Consider the following 16,022-nt stretch of genomic DNA (forward strand, 5'->3'; position numbering starts at 1 on the left):
ACCTTGGTTTTCCTTATCTGTTTTATAGGCTGCTAAGAGAGCTAACCTGTCACCACTTAAGAAGCGCTTTGTGTGAACTGAGCCATGTGCAATTGTTACTATTCGTGACGTCACATCTGATGCTTAGCAGTCCATACCTAGCCATCAGTATGCCGGGGACTTTCTTTTATTCTTAGTTAATACGAGTCACTAATCACACTTCTTGTTAATGAGGATTGTAAAACAAGGCCATGTTAGGAGCTCAATGCCACCAGTGTATATGACAATGGAGAACTGGCGTCTATTGAGATTGGTCTTTATTGAAGAAATACCTGTTAATGTGCAGGACACAAAATGCTCAGCAGAGTCACAGTGTTGCCTGCTGCTTCTTAACAAAAAGTGCCCAGGCTCTGGCTCCTCAGTTTCAGCTAAGTTAAGTTCAGCTTAAAATTTAGAGGCATTGTTAGTACTTTTGTTTATAAACTAATGCTTTGAGACCCATCACTTAAATATCTTTTGTCTAGAGTACACTGACGAGTAAAAACAGATCCTCATTATTGCTTGCCCCTCTCCTCTTGTTTGCTAACGTGTATTTTTACATATATACACACAGAATCCTAAGCATATGGTATTTAAAAAAACTTGGTTTAAATGAAGAGGTAAATTGTTTTGCTTTTGTGAGATATTGCTAAGCAATAAAATTGTTTTCCTCAGGATTCTATGTATTAGTGCAAGCGCTAATAGTTCAGACAAGGTTTTGAATGGGTGGAGGGGCTTTTGAGAGCTTGGGGCAAAGAAGAGCAATGCACGGGAGGGCCCCATCAGTTCATGTCAAATCAGCAAGTGGTCATGGAGTGCACCGCCCACCACCAGAGGCATGATGGGTAAGCTCAACAAGTAAGGCAAGGCCATATCAGGCTGGCATTTAAGAAAAGGGCAAACATGAAGTTTTGAGGTAGAGCACAGGGCACTGGAAGGGCTCACATCTGTTTTAGGGGTGAAGTGGTGTCTTAAACTGATCTTAAGAGATAGGTTGTATCATTTGTGGGAGACATGTTTAGCAAGGGAAACAGCAATAGCTAAAATCAATGGGCAAGGAGGTCCATGCCACCCAACACGGCTGGAGGAAGAACACATGTGGAGGTGAACACTCAGCCGGAAGAATTTGGGGAAATTGACTGATGTTACCTTGTAGAGAGCCCTTGCGTGCTGCTGGGAGAAATTTATATTCTGTGAGGACACTGAGCGCAGTGCCCAGTCTCTGGTCAGTTCTTTCTTTCTGAGGCATGATTTCCTGTGTAGTCTTGGCTGTCCTGGAACTTTCTCTGTAGACCCAGCTGGTCTTAAACTCACAGAGATTCACCTGCCTCTGCCTCCCGAGTGCTGGGGTAAAGATGTGCTCCACCCCTGCCCGCACCTGAGCAGTTCTTAAAAGAGATTATCCATCAGCCTGGCTGATCCATTATTTCCCCACTGTCAACGATCAACATTTCTCTGCTTTTCCCCTTCTGCTCTGTGGTTAGGCTTCTTACCCAATTCAGAAATGAGCCTCACCATTTTCTCTTTGCACATTTCCAGCATTCCTTGAAACAATCACCATGAGAACTGTCAAATTATCCAGCTATTATCTAGTTAGTGACAGTGTCTTAGTCCCTTTGCGCCAAAGGACTTGCATCCATAGCTTCTTTCTTTTAAACATTTGGTAGAACATCACAGGTGTTATCCTAGAGGTAAGATACAGTGCATCTGAGAAGGAAATAAAAGGCCAGGACAAAAGATAAGTTGAATAGTCAAAGATGAGTTCTCCCCATGAGGAAGAGCAAACTATAGTACCTGATTAGACTGAATAACAGTGATAACACTGGCTTTGTAGTTTCTGTGAATCTGTTTAAACTTTTTCATAAATGTAATGAATGAAAATTATGAAGCATTGATTAAAAAATACAGCTTTCTTCCCATGTGCTCTTCTAGGACTCACCTTCCTTTTCTTTCTACTGTGTGCTTTGGTTGGTTTTCTTTTCTTCCTCTTTCCTACCCCCCCCCCCCCAACCTCCCCATCCCTCCCTGCCTCTCCAGTCCTTTTTTTGCAAATTTCGTGACAGGTTGACTTCTTCTTCTACAAGTTTACCTGAATTTAATGTGGGCAACAGTCAGTCACAAGTGCAATCTTCTTTAGCAAGAAGGGAAAGGCAGGGCCTATGTGGTAGAAGGAAGGAATGGAATCCCTCGGATTGTCTCCTGATCCCCATGTGTACCTCCCAACACCACACATAATAAATAAAATGTAACTAAAACTTAAAAAAGAAAGCTGGAAATTCTTGAGAGCAATGCTGAGGTCTTTTAGATCATTGGGCTCAGGATGGGACCATGATGCGCTCCAACTATGCGAGCAACTTGCAGACTCTAGTGTTTATGTTTCTCCTAGGAGAAGAAAGATTACAAGTAGGTCTTGTTTTTAAAATTCCTGCATTGTGCATTGGGGAGTGAAATAGTTTTCCTCACTAAGAGATACCGATTACCACAGTTTTAAAAACTGAGTGTATGTACCCTTGTAAGTTGTGTAGTAACCGAAAAATACACTGATAAATGTAAAAATCAATTGATATCTTGCTAACAATCAAATAATGTGGACGTATATTGATGAAGATGACCAAATCCCACAGAATCCGTGTGGCTAACTATCAGTTCTCCTGTAAGGCAACAGAAATGAAAGCCCAGCTCTGTTCTATTTGTTTTCTTACCCAGCTGGGTATTGACTAAAGTTGGAGCTGTGTGTTTTGCTCTCTACCTATACCCTGTCCAGTGAACTAGTGTAGTTCCTGGTCTTCTGGGCAGACTTCGTGTGCTGGGTGCCTGGGTCTCAGAATGAACTGGGGTTAGCTACTCTTCCCCTGGAGATTCTGGACCCTCGGGTCCTGGAAAGAGGGCACCCTAGTGTGTCCATGACCTCTAGAGTGAAGGCTGCAGCTCACTGATAGCACTCCCAGCAACCTGCGGAACTGGTTATTCTGGTCAGGAGAAAATAGCAGTGACATCATGTGATCCTGGCAAAGTAAAGCACATTGGAACTCAGCCTTTGAATACCCAAGGGGCTGGCAGCAATCTCAGGGGTTGGCTGGGAGCCCCATTGAGTTCACTAGTAATCAGTTGACTGCTGAGCTGGACAAGCTGCCCCAGTTTTTCTGACAGGCTCTGTCTAAAAAAATGATGGGCAGTCTGCCATTAGGGTTTTTTAGCAGAGTTGCTAATGATTAACTCTTTAGCCACTATATATACATCATCTTCTTCGCTTTGCGCTGGCATGTAATTAGATGAAACTCGGAGGGAAGATCCTAATTCCTCTCCCAGTTGCTGCACCAGGAATTCCTCTCTTGCACAACATCCACCCAATGGCAAGGAAAAACGCTCTAGAGCCGTTTATAGGCATATTTCAAAGGAATGCCAGTTGACTGGTTTTCCTTGAAGTTCCTAGTGTTGTCTTTAAAAAAAAATGCATAATCTTTAATCATATAAAATGTCAGGTGGTACACCTTAGGCATACCTAGGAAATAGATGTCACCTACAAGAATTTTGGACAACTGGGCATTTAATATTTATTCATGATTTTACAAATCCGTTCATATTCTTTTCTCCAGATCCTGTGGTGAGTATTATATCTCAACAAAGAAGTGTGTGTGTGATCAGTTACCATAAGTCCAGAGAAGCAAATTCTTTTGGTCATCCAGAATTCTCGGTGGAATATCAGCTTTTTACCTGAAAAGGTGCTTTCTTAGTAACCTTTATTCTTTTCCCTAGGTGCTTCAAATAAAGTCCAGTTCCCAGAAGTGCACGTTTTGCAGGTTGTCCTCCAGCCAGCAAGGCATGTTCACTCTTGCCTTTTGTAGGGAGTTTTCCTAAGACATACTTTATTTTCAGCAGAAGCTCTTACGCCAGCCTCTTTCCTGTGGTGGTGTTCCCCGGGTCCCTATCCAGTGAGACTCCAGCAGGGAGGTGCTCCAGGAGTTCCTATCCAGTGAGACTCCAGCAGGGGGGTGCTCCCGGAGTCCCTATCCAGTGAGACTCCTGTTGCTTCACTAGGTACATAGAGAAGTTCTGTCAGTGAAAGCTAAGGCTCAGGACATCATCACCCTAGTCAACCCAAGCTTTAATTTTTCATCTCCTTTGATCTTTCCTCTTCCAAAGCCATATTTGAGAAATGAGGGAAATTCTTCTACTGCTCAAGAGGTCTGCCACACAATTGTCCACCAGATATATAAGATGTTATAGATATTTTATAATTGTTTTTCCTTCTTTCCCATTTCTCTTCTGTCCCTCCCTGTGCACACTTGACAGCCATAGGCTCAGACAGACCCACCTTTATGGCAGAACTGAGTATCTAATGTGACAACCTTTGAGTTGCCCGGTTAAAGAGAAAGTTAGTGAGTTTTTCATTTGACTTGTTCTACCAAGATATCCCAAGAGAAGATGAAAGAGAACCAGACTTTCAGTAGTGTTTACCACAAATAAGTGAAACTTTTTAGTATGTGCCTGTTGAATGTGGTTTTGGGAGATGAGTCAGTAGAGATAGGTACCCGTTTTTGGAGTTCCTTACCCTTGCATGGTTCTGGAATTCCTCCACTTGTCCCTTTGGGTGAGGACAGTATCCCTGTTATCTATTGCTAGAACTTCACTTATCCTGAGACAGAGCTTAAAGAAGGGGAAATGGTTGCTTTCTGTTGCCCCTTTCTCTCTTTGTCTCCTCCCTCCCTCCCTCCCTCCCTCCTTCCTTCCTTCTTCCTTTCCTCTCTGCTCTTCCCAGCCTCTATTGCTCAGTTCTTTTTCCTTCCCTTTCTTCTTCCTCTTCTTCTTGTCACCCCTTGTATTTGAACTCACAGAGTTTGTCCATAGGTAGTGATGGTTATGATTATCCACTGAGGGAAGTTCTATAAATGATTATGAAAAACATGGCTGAAAGGATCACAGAAATACTCACTTCTTATATACAATATACAGACATACAACTGTGGCAAAGTTTTATGATAGGAAATGTTCCGTAGCAATATAGAGTGAGTGGGTCTTGTCAACATTTGGGGGAGGTGCTGTTTCTCACTCACTAAGAAGCTGGACTCGAGGTTTCATCTCGAGCCTCCAATTCACCATTTTAACTTGGATCAGTTATTTGGGTCTTAATTACCTTATCAATAAAGGCAAGGGTTGCAGTGTCTATCCTCAAGATTTATTTGTGACTAGAAGTTGTAAAAGCGAAACATTTGCATTGACATATGCAACAGAAGGTGTCTCTTAGCATGCTCAGTGTTGTGATTTCTGGATAGGCAAGAAACTAACCTTCAGTCAAGTTCATGCCACTGCAGACCTAGTTTGAGCCATGCCTGTAGATTCCAGAGTCAATTATCAGAACACGGTAAAGGCAAATGGTACCTACATAGTTGGGCACTAACATAGAGCCCTGCATGGTTTCTTCAGTAGTCTAGCATTTTTGAAGTTTATTACAATCCGTTGAAGTTTCCTGAAAACAAGCTGCCTTTGACTAATTCTAACTTTTCTAATTTCCTTCTATTTTAGGGGCTGTTTTAGCTATTGAAAGGTGTCAGCTTTTATTTATTTTTATTGCTAGCATTGGGTTATTTGTTAATCCCAGATGTCAGAGTCTGAAGTGAAGCAGAGAGGACTGAGAAGGGAAGTTACCTGCTGATGTTGTGACTTCAAGTCCACTTTCCCCTCGGCCCTGGGCATTGTGAGGACAATGCCATCTCCGCTGTCTTCGGATGTCCCTCCGGTTTTCAGTTTGTGCTAGTCCTCTTGTTACCTCCCCTGTAGGTGGACCCACCATTCTTACCTGCGGTTATAATCTATTAGTTGAGAAACCTGGAGAGTTAAAGGTTTGCTCTCCCAGGAGCTCTAGTCTAATTTTCTGAGCCAATCCCTAAATGGTGTGTTCTTCTCATTGGCAGCAGCTGGTCTCCTCCTAGTCTTAGAGTAGAAGATAAACCCAGACACCCAAACTAGGTGTATGGGGTGAGTTAAGAGGAACAGCTCTCCAGAGGGAAATTACTGCTTTAGTGCTACAAGAAAGTAGTGGACATTATCCAAACAACACCCAGGCAGATAAACCAACTAAACAGATTCTCTATGGATTAAAAGATTATAGTTTATCACAGTCCTACTTTTAATTTAGGAGTGAAGTTGTTAATGAGATGACATTCAGGCATATAGAGGCCTGCTGATTACCGAGTCTTGACAAGATGGCAAGCATGGGACGTCACAAAACCCTGTGAGGTCAGCATTTAGGTCCTCCTTTTATGGAGGAGGAAGCTGGTCTCTGAGAATGGAACCTCTTCTGTGCAGTCACTCAGGAATGGGGGCAGCCACTATTACTTGATTTGGCCACCTTCTCTTGCAGCTGGCACCTCTGGGTCCAAGGCCAGTTGGCCCTCTGGGTCCAAGGCATGGCAGAGATGTGTTGCTCAGGCCTAGATGCCTGGCATGCTTTCCTGAGGGGAGTGGTTTTGGCTTTTGTCCCTAAAAGTGTATGGAAAGCCAGGACTTCAAAACCATGTTCTATGAGTAAATTGTTGTGTGACATTGTTCCCGGGAAGACAGCAAGTGGCTGCTCGTCTCAGCTAGAGAACCAACAACAGACGAAAGTGGACAGTACCCAAGTTCCATTTTGGTGATCCACTGAGTTTTATTGGGGCTACTTACAGAAGTATGGGTGAGGGGTTACTTACAGGAGCAGAAGTGACTCAAAGACAGCAAGCAGCATCATCAAAGCCCGTACCACCTGGGCTGGTGTCTCACAAACTCTGAAGCCAGGTAGCTTGTTAGGTTGGAGAGTATGTCTTTCAGGCAGCACAGGTGGTCTGAGCCTCTGCTAGACAGCTGGGCTGAACTCTGCTCCTTCCAGGCCATTTGGTTGGTTTGCTTCTCAGGCAAAATTCTCTGTCTGAGAGCATCTCTCAACAGTCCTTAAGGCTTATGTATGTGTAGAGGGGGAGGGGCCTGGTGAATTTGCTCTGTTTCAGGACTTCCTGAAGCTGTTGAGTTGTCTAGTTCCTGTGTCATAATGATGGAGAATGGAGTGCTTCATTTCCCTGTAGAGCACCCTGGGTCTTAGTGTGCTAATCTCAAAGATGGAAGTTTTATCTTGGAGAACTTGCTACACAACACACGTGTCTCCAATTTGTCCAAACTTACTGGATGGTGCATGGGAGGACGCTGAACCTTAGGTTTATCTGGCTGGAAAATGGTGGCCGTTCTGTTAGGAACTGGGGAGATTTTTACTGATTAGCTTTACCAGTTAACCCTATATTACTAAAACTCTTTGAAAAGTTGTAAGTCCTAGTTTACTGGGCTGCCCTAAGGAAGTACCATAGGCTGTGTGAGTTAAAGGGAGTTCAGGAGCAGGGTGTCAGCCTCTCTGGGTTCTTATGACAACATTTTTCCTGGACTGCTGAAGGCCAGCTTTCTACTCTGTGTTTATGCAGAGGGAGAGAAACCTACCCTTCTCATCTATCCTACAAGGGCACTGGGATCCACAGTGTAGGCATATTGCTGAGTGTTTTTCTAGCATGTCTCATTTGTTTCAAATGTTAAACCTGTTAGCTTTGTCTAAGCACTGAAAATTCAATCTCAGAGAAGGTTTTTTATTTGTTTGAGATTTTTTTTTTTTTTTGAGGCATGGTCTCTCTATGTAGCCATGGCTATCCTGAAACTTATCCCGTAGTTCAGGTTGGCTTTGATATGTGATCTGCCTGCCTCTGCCTCCCAAGTGCTGGGATTAAAGGCGTGGGCCACCCCTGCTCCATGACACTCAGAGAAGTTAAGTAATGTGACTAAGACCAAACAGCCAACATGTATTAGAAGTAGACATGATTTTGGAAAGCCACATATGCGTGCTGCGAATGACGTGGCAGAAAAGGGCATTCATTGTATAATCCATGTGCAGACAGAGGACCTGCCCGAAAGCTCAAACAGGAAGCCATCCAGGTCTGTTAGGGAGAATTTCAGTAGAGTGAAGTTGAACATTGATGTCATAGAGTCAATGATTTCCCAGACGAGGGGCAGAGGAGCATCCTGATGGCTGGAACATCATCTCACATGGAGGTGTGGGAGCCTGTGAACCCGCAGTAGGGATGTGAGGAGCAGTAGGAGTGGACTCCAAGCTATGGAGCCAGAGTTCAAAATCCAAGTGCCTTGTCAATGCCAGGTGGTTGGATTTGATTCTAGAGCCTGTGGAAAGCCACTGAAGGCCTTCAGGGAAAGCAAAGTGTCACAACTGAGTTTAGGTTTTGAACAAGCAAACTTTAAGAATACATGTCCTGATTAGGGAGTTTGCGATTGGAGGTCCAGCTCGTGCCACTGTACTTTGGATGCATTGCCCTCCCTTTCTTTCCCCCAGACTTCATATCCATCAGCACTGCTCTGAAGTTACATCCACGGTGCAATCATTCCTGGCTTGTGCAGAGGGAATGGCCACTCCCTCCTCTGAGCTGCTCTGTGATTTATGGGTAACTCCTATTGCTTGTATCACATCACAGGGTAGCAATGTGTTTACATGTCTCTCCCACTGCTCAACCTGAAGGACCTTGTGAGAAGGGAGTCTGTTTTTTTCTGATTTGTTTCATTGCTGTTTTGCTTGCACAGTGTATGTATGATCCTTGGCTCCTATTTGTTGAAGATAACACATTGAATTAAGGCTCCCGTGGACGTGAGGAGGGAGGAGAAACACACACAGAGGACACTTTGGTAAAAATAAAAATAAGAGGATGTAACCCGGGTGTAGGGATGAGGATTCAGGGATGATTCTGAGGCTTCCAACATACTCATCTGGGGAATTGTTAATTTTGCAGAGAGTGAGGGAAAGCCACCGAATTGGGAGCTATGATGTCTAACTTGATTGGCTAGGGACATTTTGGTGCTCACTAGCAGGCAAATAAAAATACACATCTGAATTTAGCTTTGTGGAACCCCAAGCCTTTGAAGACCAAGTTTGATCAAGATTTGGGAGTCTGGGACTATCACAGTCACGACCTTGTGGGAATGCCTACTTTTAAGGAAGTGGCTGAAGAACTGGAATCAGAGGCGAATATTTCGAGGCCTCTGATAAGTTGGGCTGGAATGAAGAGTATGCAGAGCAGTTAGGGATGCACCAGGCTCTTCTGAGACAGCAGCCTTTATCATCAGTGAGTGAGTGAGTATGTGTGTGTCGGGTGTGTGTGTTTGTGTGTGTGTAGAGTATGTGTGTATGCACATGAGTGCAGGCACCTGTGGTTGCCAGAAGACCATGTCAGATCTCCCAGAGCTGCTCTCACCTGCAGTTGTGAGCGTCAGGTGCTGTGAATTGAACTTGGGTCCTTTACAAGAGTGCTGTTGGGCTCTTAGCCACCCAGCCGTCACTCCAGCCCCATACAAGTACTTTTGAATAGCAAAATATCCGCAGTTAGAACAGTAGTTACATGTACCGTTTTCTCAGTCTGTACTACCCTGTTCAGCATTTTGCTAAGTGTTTTTTCAACATGTCTCATTTGTTCCAAACTTTAAAATGTTAGTCTTGTTTAAGCAGTCTGCAAATTTAAACTCAGAGAAGTAATGCGTCCAAGACCAAACAGCCAACATGCATTAGGAATGGACATACTTTGTGAATGTCCCATGTATGTGCTGCAAGAATACTGACCAGGGGTCATTTTGTGGTTTATTAATCTATGGAGACTGGGGATTTTCAGGTCACCAGCAATATAATTATTTTACTTTCACACAGGTGAAAGAATATGAGGGTGAGTTACATTCCTTTGAGTTTCTCTCATTTAAGCCAACTGATTAAAACAATATATTGGTGGCTGTAATCTATCTGTTTAGCCTAGTATATATTTTAATTTGGTTTTCTAATGTAAGGCCATTTGAAATTAAATATTGTCGCTAGCATTTTCTTTACAGACTTCTTATACTTCCATTGTACAAGCTTAATTTTTATACACTGGAATTAATTTAAACACGATCCTGAATACTTAAGCAATTATTTAAGTTAGTGCTTCCTTCCATGCAAGCATTGTGTGCTTAGGAGATAGACCCAAAAGCAATTCCTGGAAATATTTGCCCATAATTGCTGCACTTGTATATATGTACTTTCATATATAATTCAGGAAAGAAAAAAATATTGCATAGGATAGGCTAGGGCTCCATCATGAAAGTACTGACTTGTGCACTCTCCCTCAGTGCACTGTTAATTGTCTGGAGACCACTGTCCAGTAATTTCCACAGAACCAGGCAGTTTTGTTTTGCCAGCAGTGTCATTTCAAAGCACTGGCAGCAGTGGTGTGGCTTCACCTAGTCCTCTGCAGGGGAGAAGCCAGGAGCGCCTACTGCCCGTGTTTACCCTCTCTGTCTTATTCCCACCCCAGACTTGTCTGGTCCTTCTGTAGATAAACTTCTCTGCCTTCTGCACTCTCTTAGATGAGTGTAGGGCTTTCCACAAAGACCTTTTACATAGAGAAGTGCTGAGGTGAAGCTGAGACAAGATCCTGTAACAAAATGGATGGGCATTGTTTGGTATTGTTCTCAAACCTGATTTGGTAAATCTAACCATAGGTGATTTTCTGGCTGGACATACAGACTAATTTCTCCTGTTTATCTTTCTGCATTTGAAAATAATAACAACAGAAATGCTAAACAAACACAAATCCCAAGCTCCTCCCCAAATATATCCATATGCAAGATTCTAGGATCTGGGGGGCAGGCAATAGGTCATCCTTTCTACCTGATGGTTTCCATCACTGCTTTATCTTTGTTTTGGAATTAGAGTCTCTACTTTTAGTAACCTTGTAATGCAAATACTATTGTTTTAAAAGCTAAGTTCTGCATCCTTAAATTATTGAATGTTTTTTTTTCAATTTATATGCTAGAAGCGAAAATATAAATAAACGTATTTTTAATGGCTGTTCCTATGAAGTCATTGATTTTCACAGGGTCTGTGTCTGTAAGGAGGAAAAGAATGAGGTCTAAGTTTTTACATTATAGGCTGACTAAAATATCCGCAGACATGGATAAATCAGCACTGCCTTTACATAACCATTGGATTCCTTTCAAGGTACTGTCTCCTAACCAACACACTGTACAAATAACTTCGCTTTAGTATAGCTATATCTTGATGTGTTTAGATTTGGTGAACGCTCCTATCTTTCAAACATGCATCATTTATTTAAAATGCATAGGCATATGTTCAGAACAAAGTTATCTCCAGTGCATATATATTCATTAGCCTCTGTGTGAAAGTAACAACCCTTGCAATGTTTATTTTTCTTTCGAAACTTTCCTCTCTCTCCATCTTGCTTCAATTGAACCCTGGGCTTGAACTCTTCAAAGCCATCCCATGGAGCCAGTGCACATGTGAACATGCTTGGCTGATATAAAATAATTTCTTTGTTGATCATATACCCATGCATGATAAGATATGCATAAGAAGAAATCTGGTAGAGAAGTATAAATAATACTTATCTTTAAGTCAGCATCTGTCATGTGCTTCAGCAGACAGTACTTGCTTTTCTCCTTGCACAAAAAGGCCTGAGAGATTTATGGAGCAGCTTTGTTTGTGCCCTGTGATGCTTAATCAATTTTTATTAAATTCTAAATTAAAACTTGGCTTTCACTCCAGTGACATCTCTGATGTATACAGCGAGGAGAAAGGTCACGAGGTCCCCAAAAAGGTTAAGTACGGGTGGTCCAAAGCCCCATTCTTCTGCCCCTTCCTGGACTTCACTTAATAACTCTTGTAAGTCTGTCCGAGTTCTCGTAGGGGCGTGAAGTGAGGAATGCGGCCCCAGCTCTGGACTCCCTCAGGCTCCTGCAACTTGTGGGTATTGCTAGTGTGTTTGGATACCCTCATGCGTGTCCCCATACCCAAGAGGACACAGCAGTTATGGCTGTGCACAGATAATGTGCTCCTTTTGCTCCCAAGTTCTCCTGTGACTCAGGACTCACCAGTTAGAGTTGCCGAGCATTTGAGTTTTGTAATCTTCACAGAGTCCGACCATATTCAAGGCCTGACTCTGACATGAACCCTCTAGCATTTTTTTTTTTTTCTGTCTGGATTTCCTGTTAAGTTCTACATTTGGAACTTTCCAACCTTTTCCTAAAAATTCTTTTGATTAAATACCAGAGTAGAAAGAAGTCAGTTTGAAAATGACCATCTTAATTTTCTATTCTCCTACCCAAGTACTAATCAGGCCTGATCCTAGTTAACTTCCGAGATCAGAGATATAATACATTCAAGGTAGTATGACTGTAGACTATACATACATATACATATAGAAAATATACATATGTATACAATATATATTCTACTTTCTATACTAATGCACACACACATATATACAAGTTGTGATTTTTTTCTTTTAGATTCTGCATCTATAAGGAGAGGAGGAATGGGGTTAAATTAAAAATGTATGTCTTTGTTGACTACTGATATTTTTGTTTTTGAATTTGGTTTTTCTTACATCTGGTACACACCAGACTAACCTGTGCATGTTATCCCTTTGGAAGCATATGTTCGTGGGCCCTGATCCAGGAGAAGCTTCTGTAGCTGCATTTAAAAGTATAAGGTTTCTTGAAGAGAAGGGGGGGGACTATGAAATTTGTTGTTAATTATTGTTTACTTTCTGGGAAATATGGCAAGCTGTAAACTTACGATGAGAAGGTCTGTGTTTTTGAATTATGTAATATGCTACTTAGAAGACAAGTGATTGCCGAAGAACTTGGGAGCCAGTTTTCCCAGTGAAGATTAACAATCCACGCAGCTGGTCCTTTCCCATCACTCCTCTGTCCTTCACCGCGTTCATGGTCTTGTGTTACACACCGCCATTTGATGGTTAGAAGTGCCACGTGGACACAGAAATGCTGATCTCTATATACCCTGTTTTCTACCTATACCCAAGACTTAATGTGTATTCTTGATTTGTCTCGTGTTAGCACCAGCCTGGTACTGTACACACATGTATCTAGAGATACAGTGATTGCTGCTCTAAAGCTCAGCTCTGAGACAGAGAAAGAGCAGGAAATTACCTAATAATCTGCCTCTCATGTGCCGAACGCGTGTTTGGACTCTGAGTGCACTGTCCACATGTGTTTCTTTCTCTAATCATTGAAACAAAGCCTTTGGATTTGCTGTGAGCGTTGAGCATCCTGTTGGAAGGTGGCCCTGCTTTCTTCATGCACAGAGAAACTGAGGATAAAGTGGAGTTGGTCCTGGCTCTTTCACCCCAGAACTGCAGCTTATTCTGGCCTGGCCAAAGCCACTCCACGGTGCTACTTGCAGACTATGGGGCGAGAGAGGCCTGTCTGCTTTCTGTGTTTCTGAGGAGTAATTTTGAGTGGATGAACTGAGGCTTGGGAGAGATTGCCAAATGAGGTGGTGATGATGGCTAAAGAGACTTGGACTTCGGGAGTGCTCTGGCAGCAGTACAGCGCAGACGGTATCATGTTTTTGACCATAGTGCTTTAGACAGGCTGCCAAGTGTTTGTGACGAGGCAGGGCTGTTACTATACTTCGCTTTTAACTTTACTTTTGCATACAGTATATCGTTCTTGTTTTATAAACTGTGTTGCAGACTTTTGTCCCTCTATAAACAAGTGAAGCTGTTGAGTTTTTGGACAAAGTATGAAGCCGCCTTGCGTTGCTTCTCTGCTTTATGTTCCAAGCAGAGAGCTGAATACTAAGATCCCTTTTCACACCGTTTATAATGCGATGCACATTTTGAAGGCAATTTAAATTCTTTTGGCTCCCCAGCCATATGCTTCAAAATGGAAGCATTATACATGTCTGAATAGAGAACGAGGTAGAGGCTTGGCGCACACACATGTACAGCAAAGTCTGCAGTGGGATGCTGTCCTTAGCGGGGTTCACTCTTTAGGAAAATCTCTAGACCTTTGCCCCAGTTTTGTTGAAGGAAAATTAAAAATATTTCCAAGACTACATAAGCACATTTATGTACAGGATTTATGTGTGTATTGAGACTTTATAACTTGACCAGTATATTATTTGAGAAGTTGGCAGTGTGGATGGACAGTAATGAACTTTAAGTCTGGGTTGTGATGGAAAGGCAAAAGCTAATAGGAGTGAAAATGGCATTCCTGTTTTGTAATTGCAGTTTTTCCCAGTCCTTTTTAAAGATCGTCTTCCCCGCTCTTGCCAGTCTCTCGGTTTATTTCTGCACTGGAGATGCAATGCTTGCTGTAGCACATAGGCTCTCACTCTGTCTCTCTTCAGGGGATTTCTTCATTGTTTTCACAATCCTGGCGGCCTGAGTAGCAAACACCAGATCTCTCCAATGTTAGGAAAAGAGTTTATACTTTCCTAGATAGGAGAACTTCTAACCAAGCTTCTCTTTTCACAATTATGCTGATATTTGGTCATGATGTATAGATCACATGGATGCCATTATAAAAATGGTGTAGCTAATGCTTGGCTGAAGAGGCTTATATATCATTTTTGGGTTGAGGCCTTGTTCTTACTATGTAGCTCAAGCTGACTTCAAACTCCTGATCCCCCTGTCTGATCCTCCGTGGGGCTGGTATTGCAAACGTAGAGCTCACACCTAGCACTATGCATCTAAAGTTAGGTTAGAGTCTATGTCATTCTTGTTAGATATGTCTTGTCCCTTCCTGTTCTATCAGAGCTAATCACGGGCTTATGATGTTAGATCACATAGAAAAACAATTGTCTCTGTAACTTCCAGGAGAAATGGGGGTTGGGAGATGATCTGTCCACTCAGGAGTCATGTCTTTTTCTGGTAGTAATAGTTGATAAGTTTCTAGACTGTTGATTTAGAATGGCAGTCTTCTTGTGTGTGCACTCAGACCCATGTATATGCACACACCCACACCCACACACCATTTTCTCCTCTTGCTCTCTGTACTCTGTGGATATGGGAACTTTTTACAGGAAGACTTTCCTGTCCATTCTGTAAGTAGAGATTTCACAGATAAATCAGTGTTCTTTATAGACTTAGAAGATAATGATGGAGAACCATTTTGCTTTTCAGGGAGATTTCTTATGATCCCTGTTAGGGTACAGTCTTGAGTACACCTGAACGATCAGCTGTAATACCCTTTCTTATTATAAGCTGTGCGATATAAGTTAATAACTTCTCAATAATTATCCCGTGGTGTACTTTCACCATGAACTGACCTTAGGTTGTTTGGGAAACTAAGGGAGGGCTTAGTACTGGGAACCAATAGAGAGAAGGGGAGAAAAGAAAGCAGAAACTGTGTTTCATTTATTTTTGAGAAGCTCATGGGTTGACATTTCTGTCGGGCGAAGTTGTATCACTGTTTATCTGTGCCTTTTTCCCCCTGTGGCAGGAGACGTGGTGAACAGACACTCACTCCCAGAGACACCAAGTTCCAAAGCACTGACTCACGAGTTCACAATGAGAAACTAGGATGCAGCCATTTCCTACCTTTGTTTGGAGGCAAATGGATTGGAGCAGGCGGATGTGGGCCTAGGCTGCAGGGCTCTGCAGAAGGAAATGCTTTGGGTGGCCCTTCAGTCCTGGATGCTGTCTAACAACCCCTTTGTAAGGGCTGCACCAGCCAGCGTGGAAGCGCTCTATAGAGAATGCAGATCCAGTCCACATTCCCCATCTTGTGTGAGCGCACATGGAGCTTCTAAGAGGTAGTGGAGGTAGTGCAAAGCTTGCTCTGCTTCTGATGCAGAGGTTTTGAATGCTTGTTAAGGGCAGACATAAACACACAAACTATCTTCTTCAAACAATCTCCTCTGTGCTTCAGCTTTAATAGATAACCATAGTTTCTAGGTACCATTTGACTTGGTCTCATCCTAACTCTTCCAGGACATAGTTTGCCCACTCTCTACATTCCCGTGAAACTGATCATGTCACCACCATACAGCACCCTCTGGTATTTGTGTTGTGAAATTTCTCTTATTTGAAGAGTTAAATTGTTCCCTTGTTTTATTCCACTGTGTGTTCAAGGGACCTGTGCCTGGAGAGACCTTCTGTCTATCTGTCATCCCTCTCTCGGCTTCCTTTCTT

At 42.7% G+C, this 16,022-nt stretch overlaps 1 protein-coding gene across 4 annotated transcripts in view; it reads left to right on the plus strand.

Moving 5' to 3' along the window:
- Positions 1-16,022, plus strand: part of Nfib (nuclear factor I B) — a 215,666-nt gene that overhangs the window by 49,853 nt on the left and 149,791 nt on the right. The gene's annotated exons all lie outside the window — the stretch shown is intronic.

The sequence above is a fragment of the Microtus oregoni genome, unplaced genomic scaffold (assembly GCF_018167655.1).
Source record: "Microtus oregoni isolate MIOR12 unplaced genomic scaffold, Mior012 000005F_ref0000423, whole genome shotgun sequence".
Lineage (NCBI taxonomy): Eukaryota > Metazoa > Chordata > Mammalia > Rodentia > Cricetidae > Microtus > Microtus oregoni.